Here is a 15,901-nt window from a genome sequence, read left to right as displayed (position 1 = left end):
AAAATGATGCAAAATGTCAAAAGGATTGTGCCTCATTTTGAATAACCACTTTTTAAAGCCCCACAGTGACTAAAATTGCCATTTTTACAGACTTTTTCTCCTACTCAGAAGCTTCTATTTCGGCCAAATTCTAGCAGTTAAATGACTCTAAACACTCTTATTTTAGTTCCAAAAGTGATAATTCTTATTTAATAGTCATTTACAGTCAAAAAAGGAAACAATAAAAAATGACTATTTCTGACTATGTGGAGAAAGTTCGACAGGTCCGGGGTCATCGTTTTTCATCCAAAAAATTATTTTTTCAAATGTTGAAAAAATGATTCAAAATGTCAAATGGATTGTGCCTCATGTTGAATAACCAATTTTTAAAGCCACACAGTGACCAAAATTGCCATTGCCAACGGACTTTTCCTCATACTCAATATCTTCTATTTCGACCAATTTCTGGCAGAAAAATGACTCTAAACACACTTATTTTAGTTCCAAAAGCGATAATTCACATTTAATAGTCGTTTACAGTCAAAAGAGAAAACAATAAAAAATGACCATTTCTGACTATGTTGAGAAAGTTCGACAGGACCGGGGTCATCGTTTTTCATCAAAAAAACGTATTTTTTCAAATGTTGAAAAAATGATTCAAAATGTCAAAAGGATTGTGCCTCATGTTGAATAACCATTTTTTAAAGCCACACAGTGACCACAATTGCCATTTTAACAGACTTTTCCTCCTACTCAGAAGCTTCTATTTCGACCAATTTCTGGCGGAAAAATTACTCTAAACACACTTATTTTAGTTCCAAAAGTGATAACTCACATTTAATAGTCATAAGAGAAAACATTAAAAAATGAAAATTTCTGACCATCTGGAGAAAGTTCGACAGGTCCGGGGTCATCGTTTTTGATCATTCTGGACACTCCGGTGGAGCAGAGGGCGGCCCGGTGGAGCAGGAATAGGGGGTGAAATCGGCTCCCGGACCAACGTAATGACTTTCGGCTGTGATTCGGTGCTATGCCACTATTGCTTGCTAATGTGTTGTCTGATTGGGGTGTGGGTGGGGGTAGGGTGAGTCTTCCTCCTCTGGGGTTCTTTTCATAGAATAGTTGTATGTTAGGGCGACAGGCACACTGCAAGTTGGGGTGGCTTTTGAGTCTTACGCAGGGGTGCGGGGTGGGGGGTATGATGTCTTGGGGGGCTGGGGGGTTGCGGTTCCTGTTTCTTTGTTTTTATCAAGGCATAGTATCGATAATCTTCAGTTTTACAGTGTCGCGTCTGGTGTGGGGGGATGGGGGTGGCCTCTGGGATGGGGGGTAGGGGATTAAGATTACTGTGTTGGAACGTTAATGGGTTGGGAGACAGGATTAAGCGGGGTGTAGTTTTGCAACTGCTGCGACGTCTGTCCCCTGATGTGGTTTTGCTTCAGGAGACGCATTTGCTTGGTAATACGTGCCACGTGATGAATAGGCGTGGCTATCGTCTCATAGCACACTCAGGTTTCACTTCTGGCTCCAGGGGGGTGGGCATTCTGGTTCGGAACACCCTCCCTCTTGCCGTTGACGATATTATCCTGGATGATAGGGGACGATACGCCGCCATTGTGGGGCGCTGGGAGGGGAGGGTTGTCACCCTACTCTCCGTTTATGTACCGCCAGGCCTCCAGACTACTACCTTTGCTGACCTGGGAGGAGTGCTCTTGGGAGTCCCCGAGGGTCTGCTTGTAGTGGGTGGGGATTTCAACTCTGTAGTATCTGGGATGTTTGATCGTTACCCTCCCCGTGACATCGCGAAGTCTCGATCCTGGTTGGGTGACTTCCTGGAGGCTCTGGGCCTTGCCGACTGTTGGCGCCTGCTTCACCCTGGGCAATTGCAATATACCTTCCACTCTGGGGCCCATGGCAGTCTTTCGAGACTGGACTACGTGTTGATGCCCTCCTCCCAGAAAACTCTCATAAGAGAGGTGAAACATCTTGCTAGGGGCATTTCGGATCATTCCCCACTATGGTTGGTTGTGGACGCGCACTTGGGGTCGGAGGGTAGAGTGGCCCCGATAAACCCATGGTATCTCCGTGATCTCAAGGTCAGAATGGAACTAATTAAAGCGATTGACCAATACTTTGCCGAAAATGTGGGTTCTGTGTCCTCCTCTGTCTCATTGTGGGAAGCGTACAAAACTGTTATTCGGGGCCAGGCCCTCTCCTTGATTGGCAACGTTAAGAGATGTGGGCGGGAGGAGGTGGTACGTCTTGAAAATGAAATCTCAGTTCTTGAGGGGGAGTTGGAGTCCGAGGTCTCCCCGGAGAGGCTGCACCTTTTGGGTCTGAAACAACTTGAATATAGAGCGCTGGTGACTGACGCTGCGAAAGAGATGGGTCTGGAACAGCAGGGCCGCTTGTATGATGTGGGAGATAAGGCTCGGAAATTGCTTGCTTGGCTGGATAGGAGGGAATGTGCGAGTCGGGTTGTCCCTGTTATTGTTGATGTGAATTAAGTGAGTATCACTGACCCTGCTGCTATTGTTGAGTGTTTCGCTGATTATTTTCGGGTAGTGTACTCCGCTGTGTCCGATAGACCTGAACATGACTCCCACTTGCTTCTCCGCGATATTACGCTGCCATGCTTGTCCGACCCTGAAAGGGATCTTCTGGAGGCTCCGCCTACGGTCGATGAAATCACGATTGCCATCCGCTCGGTTCGCTCGGGAAAGGCTTCGGGCCCTAATGGGCTCCCCATTGAGCTTTACAAGCTCCGTCCGGATGTGATGGCACCGCATTTAAGGTCGATGTTTTTGGAATCACTGGAGACGGGTTCCCTTCCTCCTGACCAGAGATTGGCTTCCATAGTGGTTATTCATAAGGAGGGTAAGCCACGTGACCGCTGTGATTCCTTCAGGCCCATATTTCTGATTAATGCTGAACCGAAGATCCTGGCCAAAGTGCTTGCCAATTGTTTGGTATCTGTCATAGGTGACCTGGTTCACCCGGACCAGTCCGGATTTATACCTCACCGTAACACGGCACTTAACCTCCGGCGCCTGCATGGAGTCCTTGCGCGAGCGGAGATCTTGCGTGAACCGGCCATCTTGGCGTCTTTGGACGCCACCATGGCGTTTGATACGCTGGAGTGGCCATATCTTTGGGCGGTTCTTTCTAAATTCGGCTTCGGACCCACTTTTATTAACTGGGTGAAATTGCTCTACACTGACCCTTTAGCCAAGTGGTGGTGAACGGGCATGTCTCGACGTCCTTTGCTCTCGGTAGAGGAACGCGCCAGGGCTATCCCCACTCTTGTTTGCCCTTGCTTTGGAGCCGCTTGCGGCCTGGCTGAGGTGGGAGCCATCTTTGAGAGGCATAAGGTGGACTCTGGAGTTTGAAGATCGTTTATCCCTGTACGCAGACGATATACTCTTGTACCTTACGTCGCCTCGGAAGTCGTTGATCGTCCTTTTCGACGTTTTGACTTCTTTCCGTAAAAACTCCGGTCTTGTCATCAACTGGTCGAAGTCTTGCATCTATGTCCTCTCCGGAGAGGCGCCTCTCCTGCCCCGTGGCTGTCCTATCTCGGTGGTGCTGGAGGGATTCAAGTACCTGGGGATCTTTATCACCTTGGACCCCGTGCTTCGTTTTCATCAAAAAAATTATTTTAACAAATGTTGAAAAAATGATGCAAAATGTCAAAAGAATTGTGCCTCATGTTGAATAACCACTTTTTAAAGCCCCACAGTGACCAAAATTGCCATTTTTACAGACCTTTCCTCCTACTCAGAAGCTTCTATTTCGGCCAATTTCTAGCAGACAAATGACTCTAAACACTCTTATTTTAGTACCAAAAGTGATAATTCTTATTTTTATTTTTATTTTTTATTTTTTTTAAATCTTTTTATTGAATTCAAATAATAAGAAACATAAAAAGAAAACAAAAGCAAGGCAATACCATACAAATGTGTCACTTCATTGCCGGGGGAGGGTACATACACAAATCAAATATCAGAATTATACGATGATAATGGGGGGGGGGAAGGAGACCAGAAGCAAACAAAATATCTAAGTTCCTGCGGAGGAAACATCAGGTTGGGAGGAAGACAAGTCAGTATTCAATTCCGAACGGGGGGAGTACATATATCACCACGGTACGTGTTCCATTGAGTCCAAATTTTCCCCCATTTCCGGGGCGTGCCACGGGAGACATTAAAACATGACCATTTCTGACCATCTGGAGAAAGTTCGACAGGTCCGGGGTCATCGTTGTTCATCAAAAAAAGATATTTTTTCAAATGTTGAAAAAATGATTCAAAATGTCAAATGGATTGTGCCTCATGTTGAATAACCACTTTTTAAAGCCACACAGTGACCAAAATTGCCATTTTAACAGACTTTTCCTCCTACTCAGAAGCTTCTATTTCAACCAAGTTCTGGTAGAAAAATTACTCTAAACACACTTATTTTAGTTCCAAAAGTAATAATTCACATTTAATAGTCGTTTACAGTCAAAAGAGAAAACAATAAAAAATGACCATTTCTGACTATGTGGAGAAAGTTCGACAGGTCCAGGGTCATCGTTTTTCTTCAAAAAAATTATTTTTTTATATGTTGAAAAAATTATGCAAAATGTCAAAAGGATTGTGCCTGATGTTGAATAACCACTTTTTAAAGCCGCACAGTGACCAAAATTGCCATTTTTACAGACTTTTCCCTCTACTCAGAAGCTACTATTTCGACCAATTTCTGGCAGAAAAATTACTCTAAACACACTTATTTTAGTTCCGAAAGTGATAATTCAAATTTAATAGTCATAAGAGAAGACATTAAAAAATGACCATTTCTGACCATATGGAGAAAGTTCGTCAGGTCTGTGGTCTTCGTTTTTCATCAAAAAAATGTATTTTAACAAATATTGAAAAAATGATGCAAAATGTCAAATGGATTGTGCCTCATTTTGAATAACCACTTTTTAAAGCCCCACAGTGACTAAAATTGCCATTTTTACAGACTTTTCCTCCTACTCAGAAGCTTCTATTTCAACCAATTTCTGGCAGAAAAATTCCTCTAAACACTTTTTTTAGTTCCAAAAGTGATAATTCAAATTTAATAGTAATTTACAGTCAAAAGAGAACACATAAAAAAATGACAATTTCTGACCATCTGGAGAAAGTTTGACAGGTCTTTTTTCTTCAAAAAAAAATATTTATTCAAATGTTGAAAAAATGATTCAAAATGTCAAATGGATTGTGCCTCATGTTGAATAACCACTTTTTAAAGCCACACAGTGACCAAAATTGCCATTGCCAACAGACTTTTCCTCCTACTTAGAAGCTTCTATTTCGACCAATTTCTGGCAGAAAAATTACTCTAAACACACTTATTTTAGTTCCAAAAGTGATAATTCAAATTTAATAGTCATTTACAGTCAAAAAAGAAAACATAAAAAAATGACCATTTCTGACTATGTTGAGAAAGTTCATCGTTTTTCATCAAAAAAACTTATTTTTTCAAATGTTGAAAAAATGATGCAAAATGTCAAAAGGATTGTGCCTCATGTTGAATAACCACTTTTTAAAGCCCCACAGTAACCAAAATTGCCATTTTAATAGACTTTTCCTCCTACTCAGAAGCTTCTATTTCGGCCAATTTCTAGCAGAAAAATGACTCTAAACACTCTTATTTTAGTTCCAAAAGTGATAATTCTTATTTAATAGTCATTTACAGTCAAAAGAGAAAACAATAAAAAATCACCATTTCTGACCATCTGGAGAAAGTTCGACATCGTTTTTCATCAAAAAAATTATTTTTTCAAATGTTGAAAAAATGATTTAAAATGTCAAATGGATTGTGCCTCATGTTGAATAACCACTTTTTAAAGCCACACAGTGACCAAAATTGCCATTTTAACAGACTTTTCCTCCTACTCAGAAGCTTCTATTTCAACCAAGTTCTGGTAGAAAAATTACTCTAAACACACTTATTTTAGTTCCAAAAGTAATAATTCACATTTAATAGTCGTTTACAGTCAAAAGAGAAAACAATAAAAAATGACCATTTCTGACTATGTGGAGAAAGTTCGACAGGTCCAGGGTCATCGTTTTTCTTCAAAAAAATTATTTTTTTATATGTTGAAAAAATTATGCAAAATGTCAAAAGGATTGTGCCTGATGTTGAATAACCACTTTTTAAAGCCCCACAGTGACCAAAATTGCCATTTTTACAGACTTTTCCCTCTACTCAGAAGCTACTATTTCGACCAATTTCTGACAGAAAAATGACTCTAAACACACTTATTTTAGTTCCAAAAGTGATAATTCAAATTTAATAGTCATAAGAGAAGACATTAAAAAATTACCATTTCTGACCATATGGAGAAAGTTCGACAGGTCTGTGGTCTTCGTTTTTCATCAAAAAAATGTATTTTAACAAATGTTGAAAAAATGATGCAAAATGTCAAAAGGATTGTGCCTCATTTTGAATAACCACTTTTTAAAGCCCCACAGTGACTAAAATTGCCATTTTTACAGACTTTTCCTCCAACTCAGAAGCTTCTATTTCGGCCAATTTCTAGCAGATAAATGACTCTAAACACTCTTATTTTAGTTCCAAAAGTGACAATTCTTATTTAATAGTCATTTACAGTCAAAAGAGAAAACATTAAAACCTGACCATTTCTGACCATCTGGAGAAAGTTCGACAGGTCCAGGGTCATCGTTTTTCATCACAAAATAAATTGTTTCAACTGTAGAAAGAATTATTCAAACTGTCAATTGGATTGTGCCTCATGTTGAATAACCACTTTTTAAACCCCACAGTGACTAAAATTGCCATTTTAACAGACTTTTCCTCCTACTCAGAAGCTTCTATTTCAACCAATTTCTGGCAGAAAAATGACTCTAAACACCGTTATTTTAGTTCCAAAAGTGATAATTCACATTTAATAGTCATTTACAGTCAAAAAAGAAAACAATAAAAAATGACTATTTCTGACTATGTGGAGAAAGTTCGACAGGTCCGGTGTCATCGTTTTTCATCAAAAAAATTATTTTTTCAAATGTTGAAAAAATGATTCAAAATGTCAAATGGATTGTGCCTCATGTTGAATAACCAATTTTTAAAGCCACACAGTGACCAAAATTGCCATTTTAACAGACTTTTCCTCCTACTCAGAAGCTTCTATTTCGACCAATTTCTGGCAGAAAAATTAATCTAAACACACTGATTTTAGTTCCAAAAGTGATAATTCACATGTAATAGTCATTTACAGTCAAAAAAGAAAACAATAAAAAGTGACTATTTCTGACTATGTGGAGAAAGTTCGACAGGTCCGGTGTCATCGTTGTTCATCAAAAAAAATATTTTTTCAAATGTTGAAAAAATGATTCAAAATGTCAAATGGATTGTGCCTCATGTTGAATAACCAATTTTTAAAGCCACACAGTGACCACAATTGCCATTTTAACAGACTTTTCCTCCTACTCAGAAGCTTCTATTTCGACCAATTTCTGGCAGACAAATGACTCTAAACACACTTACTTCAGTTCCAAAAGTGATAATTCTCATTTAATAGTCATAGGAGAAAACATTAAAAAATGACCATTTTTGACCATCTGGAGAAAGTTCGACAGGTCTGTGGTCATCGTTTTTCATCAAAAAAATTGATTTTAACAAATGTTGAAAAAATTATGCAAAATGTCAAAAGGATTGCGCCTCATGTTGAATAACCACTTTTTAAAGCCCGACAGTGACTAAAATTGCCATTTTTACAGACTTTTCCTCCTTCTCAGAAGCTTCTATTTCGGCCAATTTCTAGCAGATAAATGACTCTAAACACTCTTATTTTAGTTCCAAAAGTGATAATTCTTATTTAATAGTCATTTACAGTCAAAAGAGAAAACATTAAAACATGACCATTTCTGACCATCTGGAGAAAGTTCGACCGGTCCAGGGTCATCGTTTTTCATCACAAAATAAATTGTTTCAACTGTAGAAAGAATTATTCAAACTGTCAATTGGATTGTGCCTCATGTCGAATAACCACTTTTTAAAGCCCCACAGTGACCAAAATTGCCATTTTAACAGACTTTTCCTCCTACTCAGAAGCTTCTATTTCCGCCAATTTCTAGCAAAAAAATGACTCCACTCTTATTTTAGTTCCAAAAGTGATAATTCTTATTTGATAGTCATTTACAGTCAAAAGAGAAAACATTAAAACATGACCATTTCTGACCATCTGGAGAAAGTTCGACAGGTCCGGGGTCATCGTTGTTCATCAAAAAAAATATTTTTTCAAATGTTGAAAAAATGATGCAAAATGTCAAATGGATTGTGCCTGATGTTGAATAACCACTTTTTAAAGCCCCACAGTGACCAAAATTGCCATTTTTACAGTCTTTTCCTCCTACACAGAAGCTTCTATTTCGACCAATTTTCTGGCAGAAAAATTACTCTAAACACTCTTATTTTAGTTCCAAAAGTGATAATTCATAGTTATTAGTCATTTACAGTCAGAAGAGAAAACATTAAAACATGACCATTTCTGACCATCTGGAGAAAGTTCGACAGGTCCGGGGTCATCGTTTTTCATCAAAAAAAATATTTTTTCAAATGTTGAAAAAATGATTCAAAATGTCAAATGGATTGTGCCTCATGTTGAATAACCAATTTTTTAAAACCACACAGTGACCAAAATTGCCATTTTAACAGACTTTTCCTCCTACTCAGAAGCTTCTATTTTGGCCAATTTCTGGCAGAAAAATGACTCTAAACACACTGATTTTAGTTCCAAAAGTGATCATTCACATTTAATAGTCATAAGAGAAAACATTAAAAAATGACAATTTCTGACCATATGGAGAAATTTCGACAGGTCCGTGGTCATCGTTTTTCATCAAAAAAAGTTATTTTTTCAAATGTTGAAAAAATGATTCAAAATGTCAAATGGATTGTGCCTCATGTTGATAACCACTTTTTAAAGCCACACAGTGACCAAAATTGCCATTTTAACAGACTTTTCCTCCTACTCAGAAGCTTCTATTTCGACCAATTTCTGGCAGAAAAATGACTCTAAACACACTTATTTTAGTTCCAAAAGTGATAATTCACATTTAATAGTCATTTACAGTCAAAAAAGAAAACAATAAAAAATGACTATATTTGACTATGTGGAGAAAGTTCGACAGGTCCGGTGTCATCGTTGTTCATCAAAAAGAATATTTTTTCAAATGTTGAAAAAATTATTCAAAATGTCAAATGGATTGTGCCTCATGTTGAATAATCAATTTTTAAAGCCACACAGTGACCACAATTGCCATTTTAACAGACTTTTCCTCCTACTCAGAAGCTTCTATTTCGACCAATTTCTGGCAGAAAAATGACTCTAAACACACTTACTTCAGTTCCAACAGTGATAATTCTCATTTAATAGTCATAGGAGAAAACATTAAAAAATGACCATTTCTGACCATCTGGAGCAAGTTCAACAGGTCTGTGGTCATCGTTTTTCATCAAAAAAATTGATTTTAACAAATGTTGAAAAAATGATGCAAAATGTCAAAAGGATTGTGCCTCATGTTGAATAACCACTTTTTAAAACCCCACAGTGACCAAAATTGCAATTTTTACAGACTTTTCCTCCTACTCAGAAGCTTCAATTTCGATCAATTTCTAGCAGATAAATGACTCTAAACACTCTTATTTTAGTTCCAAAAGTGATAATTCATATTAAATAGTCATTTACAGTCAAAAGAGAAAACATTAAAACATGACCATTTCTGACCATCTGGAGAAAGTTTGACAGGTCCGCGTTCATCGTTTTTCATCAAAAAATTTTTTTTTTCAAATGTTGAAAAAATTCATCAAAATGTCAAATGGATTGTGCCTCATGTTGAATAACCACTTTTTGAAGTCACACAGTGACCAAAATTGCCATTTTAACAGACTTTTCCTCCTACTCAGAAGCTTCTATTTCCGCCAATTTCTAGCAAAAAAATGACTCTAAACACTCTTATTTTAGTTCCAAAAGTGATAATTCATATTTAATAGTCATTTACAGTCAAAAGAGAAAACATTAAAATATGACCATTTCTGACCATCTGGAGAAAGTTTGACAGGTCCGGGTTCATCGTTTTTCATCAAAAAAAATATTTTTTCAAATGTTGAAAAAATGATTCAAAATGTCAAATGGATTGTGCCTCATGTTGAATAACCAATTTTTAAAGCCACACAGTGACCACAATTGCCATTTTAACAGACTTTTCCTCCTACTCATGAGGCTTCTATTTCGACCAATTTCTGGCAGAAAAATGACTCTAAACACACTGATTTTAGTTCCAAAAGTGATAATTCACATTTAATAGTCATTTACAGTCAAAAAAGAAAACAATAAAAAATGACTATTTCTGACTATGTGGAGAAAGTTCGACAGGTCCGGTGTCATCGTTTTTCATCAAAAAAAGTATTTTTTCAAATGTTGAAAAAATGATTCAAAATGTCAAATGAATTGTGCCTCATGTTGAATAACCAATTTTTAAAGCCACACAGTGACCAAAATTGCCATTTTAACAGACTTTTCCTCCTACTCAGAAGCTTCTATTTCGGCCAATTTCTGGCAGAAAAATGACTCTAAACACACTGATTTTAGTTTCAAAAGTGATAATTCACATTTAATAGTCATTTACAGTCAAAAAAGAAAACAATAAAAAATGACCATTTCTGACCATCTGGAGAAAGTTCGACAGGTCCAGGGTCATCGTTTTTCATCACAAAATAAATTGTTTGAACTGTAAAAAGAATTATTCAAACTGTCAATTGGATTGTGCCTCATGTTGAATAACCACTTTTTAAAGCCCCACAGTGACCAATATTGCAATTTTTACAGACTTTTCCTCCTACTCAGAAGCTTCAATTTCGATCAATTTCTGGCAGAAAAATTACTCTAAACACTCTTATTTTAGTTCCAAAAGTGATAATTCATATTTAATAGTCATTTACAGTCAAAAGAGAAAACATTAAAATATGACCATTTCTGACCATCTGGAGAAAGTTTGACAGGTCCAGGTTCATCGTTTTTCATCAAAAAAATTATTTTTTCAAATGTTGAAAAAATGAATCAAAATGTCAAATGGATTGTGCCTCATGTTGAATAACCACTTTTTGAAGCCACACAGTGACCAAAATTGCCATTTTAACAGACTTTTCCTCCTACTCAGAAACTTCTATTTCTGCCAATTTCTAGCAAAAAAATGACTCTAAACACTCTTATTTTAGTTCCAAAAGTGATAATTCATATTTAATAGTCATTTACAGTCAAAAGAGAAAACATTAAAACATGACCATTTCTGACCATCTGTAGAAAGTTCGACAGGTCCGGGGTCATCGTTGTTCATCAAAAAAAATATTTTTTCAAATGTTGAAAAAATGATTCAAAATGTCAAATGGATTGTGCCTCATGTTGAATAACCAATTTTTAAAGCCACACAGTGACCAAAATTGCCATTTTAACAGACTTTTCCTCCTACTCAGAAGCTTCTATTTCGACCAATTTCTGGCTAGGCCTTTTCCCCTCCTGTGCTAAGCCTTTTTTTGGCGTTTTGGAGTAGTGCGCGCTTAGGCCCTTGTAACTTTTTGACCACATAAGGGGTCCACGCCAAATTTGCGTCCTTTTCTTCCAACATCATGGGGATTCTAAAGGCGCCCAGGGTTTGTGGATTCCCTTGGAGGGGTCCCAGAAATTAACCAAAATATAGTGATTTTTTAGTTTTTTTCAGAAAAATGGGAAAAGCGAGGCTGCAAATGAAAGCCTCTGGGTTTTTCCCTGAAAATGGTATCACAAAAGGGTTTGTGGGGCTGAAATCTCCATTTTCTCAGCTTTCAGGGAATGACAGACTTTTGTCAGAGAACCGAAATGTTTCACTCAGTTTTGGCATTTTTCTGGGACATAGCCTATTTTTGCTATTTTTAGAGCTTTCCACCTCCTTCCAGTTAATGGTAGAAATGAGTTTGAAAGCAATAATGGATCCTGGAAAGCTTTACATTTTCGAAAAGTAGACAAAATGCTGAATTCATAAAGGGGTCATTTGTCTAAATCCATGAAGGTTTCGTTATAGAAACTAACAGTTAGATATTGGAATATTTGAAATTTTGTTGAAAAAAACAGCCTTTTGTCTCAACGTTTTCACCTATAACTTTTTCTAATTTTGACAGCTCTTGGAAATCAATATACCGTTACATTTGTTAGACCTTCCTGGTTGTGGGGATATATAGGACTTGTAGTTTCACCAAGAACCCGACGAACCCAGATCCAAAAACTGAGCAGCAACTTGCAATGGTATTTTTTCATTTACTGGGTATAGTGCACTTTGTCTTGGAAAATGTATACATGGAATAATCTGTATGAAAGACACCTATGTATTTCTGAATTGGGAACAAATTATAGAGTTCAGAAACAGTATATAATTGCACATTTTCAAAGTTGGGAATACTCATACTAGCAAGAGAATTATTGGTCATTTTTCATAAAGATTTTTTTTTTACACAATGTCTTTCATTGAAAGGGAGAAATGCATGAAAGCTCAATTGCTAATAACAGTTGATTTACAAATCTGAGTTACCCCAAGTGTCCCGATAAAAACGGTACCTCACTTGTGTGGGTCGGCCTTGTGCCTGCGACAGGAAACGGCGCAAAATGCAACGTGGTCACACCTAAATTTAGCAGTTACAAATTGACCCTTTTTTGGCAAAGTGCCTACCTGTAGTTTTTGCACCCTAGCTCTGCCGGCACCTAGGGAAACCTAGCAAACCTATACATTTCTGAAAAGTAGACACCCAGGGGAATTTAGGATGGGGTGACTCGACTGCCTACCACCAGGTTTTGTTACCCAGAATCCCTTGCAAAGCTAAGATTTTGACAAAATAAACACATTTTCCTCACATTTCTGTGGTGGAAAGTTCTGGAATCTGCGTGGATCAACAAATTTCCACCCACCCAGCGTTCCCCCAGGTCTCCCAATAAAAACAGTACCTCACTTGTGTGGGTCGGCCTTGTGCCTACGACAGGAAACGGCACAAAATGCAACGTGGTCGCACCTCAATTTCCCAGTGAAATTTTACGTTCTTTGGACAAAGAGACTACCTTTTGTTTTTGAGCCGTAGCTCTGCCAGAACCTAGGGAAACCTAGCAAACCTATACATTTTTGAAAACTAGACACCCAGGGAAATTCATAATGGGGTGACTCGTCTGCCTACCCCCAGGTTTTGTTACCCAGAATCCCTTGCAAACATAAAAATGTGACAAAAAAAACACATTTTCCTCACATTTCTGTGGTGGAAAGTTCTGGAATCTGCGTGGATCAACAAATTTCCACCCACCCAGCGTGCCCCCAGGTCTCCTGAAAAAAATGGTACCTCACTTGCGTGGGTAGGCATAGTGGCTGCGACATGAAACAGCGCAAAACGCAGCATGGTCGCACCTCAATTTCCCAGTGAAATTTAGCACGATTCGGACAAAAAAACTACCTTTTGTTTTTGCGCCGTAGCTCTGCCAGCACCTAGGGAAACCTAGCAAACCTATACATTTTTGAAAACTAGACACCCAGGGCAATTCAGGATGGGGTGACTCGTTTGCCTACCCCCAGGTTTTGTTACCCAGAATCCCTTGAAAACATAAAAATTTGACCAAAAAAACACATTTTCCTCACATTTCTGTGGTGGAAAGTTCTGGAATCTGCGTGGATCAACAAATTTCCACTCACCCAGCGTGCCCCCAGGTCTCCCGAAAAAAATGGTACCTCACTTGTGTGGGTAGGCATAGTGGCTGCGACATGAAACAGTGCAAAACGCAGCATGGTCGCACCTCAATTTCCCAGTGAAATTCAGCACGATTCGGACAAAAAGACTACCTTTTGTTTTTGCGCCGTAGCTCTGCCAGCACCTAGGGAAACCTAGCAAACCTATACATTTTTGAAAACTAGACACCCAGGGCAATTCAGGATGGGGTGACTCTTCTGCCTACCCCCAGGTTTTGTTACCCAGAATCCCTTGAAAACATAAAAATTTGACCAAAAAAACACATTTTCCTCACATTTCTGTGGTGGAAAGTTCTGGAATCTGTGTGGATCATCAAATTTCCACTCACCCAGCGTGCCCCCAGGTCTCCCGAAAAAAATTGTACCTCACTTGCGTGGGTAGGCATAGTGGCTGCGACATGAAACAGCGCAAAACGCAGCATGGTCGCACCTCAATTTCCCAGTGAAATTTAGCACGATTCGGACAAAAAGCTTACCTTTTGTTTTTGCGCCGTAGCTCTGCCAGCACCTTGGGAAACCTAGCAAACCTATACATTTTTGAAAACTAGACACCCAGGGAAATTCAGGATGGGGTGACTCGTCTGCCTACCGCCAGGTTTTGTTACCCAGAATCCCTTGAAAACATAAAAATTTGACCAAAAAAACACATTTTTGGCGGAAAAGCAAAAGCTGGCGGACTTAAGATTTTCACCATTGTTACATTCACCAGCTTTTGCAAGAGGGGTTACCTGGGTTTCTTGCCCCGTGCGAGACAGCCATCTATGGAAACCTACCAAACCCACACATTTCTGAAAAGTAGACACCCGGGGGCTTCCAAGGAGGTATGGCTTGCGTGGATCCGCCAACGTTCCTTTACCCAGAATCCCTTGCAAACCTCAATTTTAGCAGAAAAAAATCAATTTTTTCACACGTTGTAGTCTGGGAAAGCGTGGCATCACTGGGCTCACACAAATTACCTCCCACCCAGCGTTCCCCCAGGTCTCCCGATAAAAACGGTACCTCACTTGCGTGGGTAGACATAGTGGCTGCAACAGGAAACGGTTCAAATCGTATGGTGGTGAATTTACATTACCTTATTGCAAAACTACGTTGATTTTGGGGGGGGCATCTGAGTTTGTGGCCCGGGGCTCGGTGGTATTCTTTGCAAAGTAGCAAACCCAAACAGTTCTAAAAACTAGACACCCGGGGGAGTCCAGGGAGGTATGGCATGCATGGGTCCCCCAATGTTTTCCTACCCAGAACTCTCTGCAAACCTTAAAATTAGGTAAAAATTGCACTTTTCCAAACTTTTTGGCGTGGGATCGCCGTGCCGGCAAAAAAGTCGTACCACCCTGCGTTCCCCTTGTTCTCCCGAGTAAAAGGATACCTCACTTGTGTGGGTGCCCCAAAGCAGAACACGGCAAAAATGAATTTTGAAAAAAGTAGTTTTTACTCATATTTACGTTTTACAAATTAAGCACCCCAGCCTAAGTCACTTGCCTTTGGCCCACCCACACAAGTGAGGTATCATTTTACTCGGGAGAACAAGGGAAACGCTGGGTGGTAGGATATTTGTTCCGGCAGCGAGATGCCACCCAAAAAAGTATGGAAAAGTGGGTTTTTTGACCAAAATTTCAGGTTTGCAGGGGTTTCTGGGTAGGAAAACATTGGGGGACCCACGCATGCCATACCACCCTGGACTCCCCCGGGTGTCTAGTTCTCAGAACTGTTTGGGTTTGGTAGTTTCCAAAGATGCCTGCCAAGCCCCGGGCCAAAAGCTCAGGTGACCCCCTCAAAAAATAAGATTATTTGGCTAAAGGTAATGTTTTCGTCTCCACAGTATGAATTGGGCCTTTTCCTAAAGCAGCCGCTATGCCTACCCACGCAAGTGAGGTACCATTTTTATCGGGAGACCTTGGGGAACGCTGGGTGGGAGGTAATTTGTGTGAGCCCAGTGATGCCACGCTTTCCCACACTAAAACGTGTGAAAAAACTGTTTTTTTCCATGCAAAAAATGAGGTTTGCAAGGGATTCTGGGTAAAGGAACATTGGAGGATCCCCGCAAGCCATACCTCCTTGGAAGCCCCCGGGTGTCTACTTTTCAGAAATGTGTGGGATTGGTAGGTTTCCCTAGATGGCTG

Source organism: Lissotriton helveticus, chromosome 9, assembly GCF_964261635.1.
Source record: "Lissotriton helveticus chromosome 9, aLisHel1.1, whole genome shotgun sequence".
In the NCBI taxonomy this organism is placed as follows: Eukaryota; Metazoa; Chordata; class Amphibia; order Caudata; family Salamandridae; genus Lissotriton; species Lissotriton helveticus.
The sequence above is the reverse complement of the archived record's forward strand: the minus strand, read 5'-3'. Positions refer to the sequence as shown.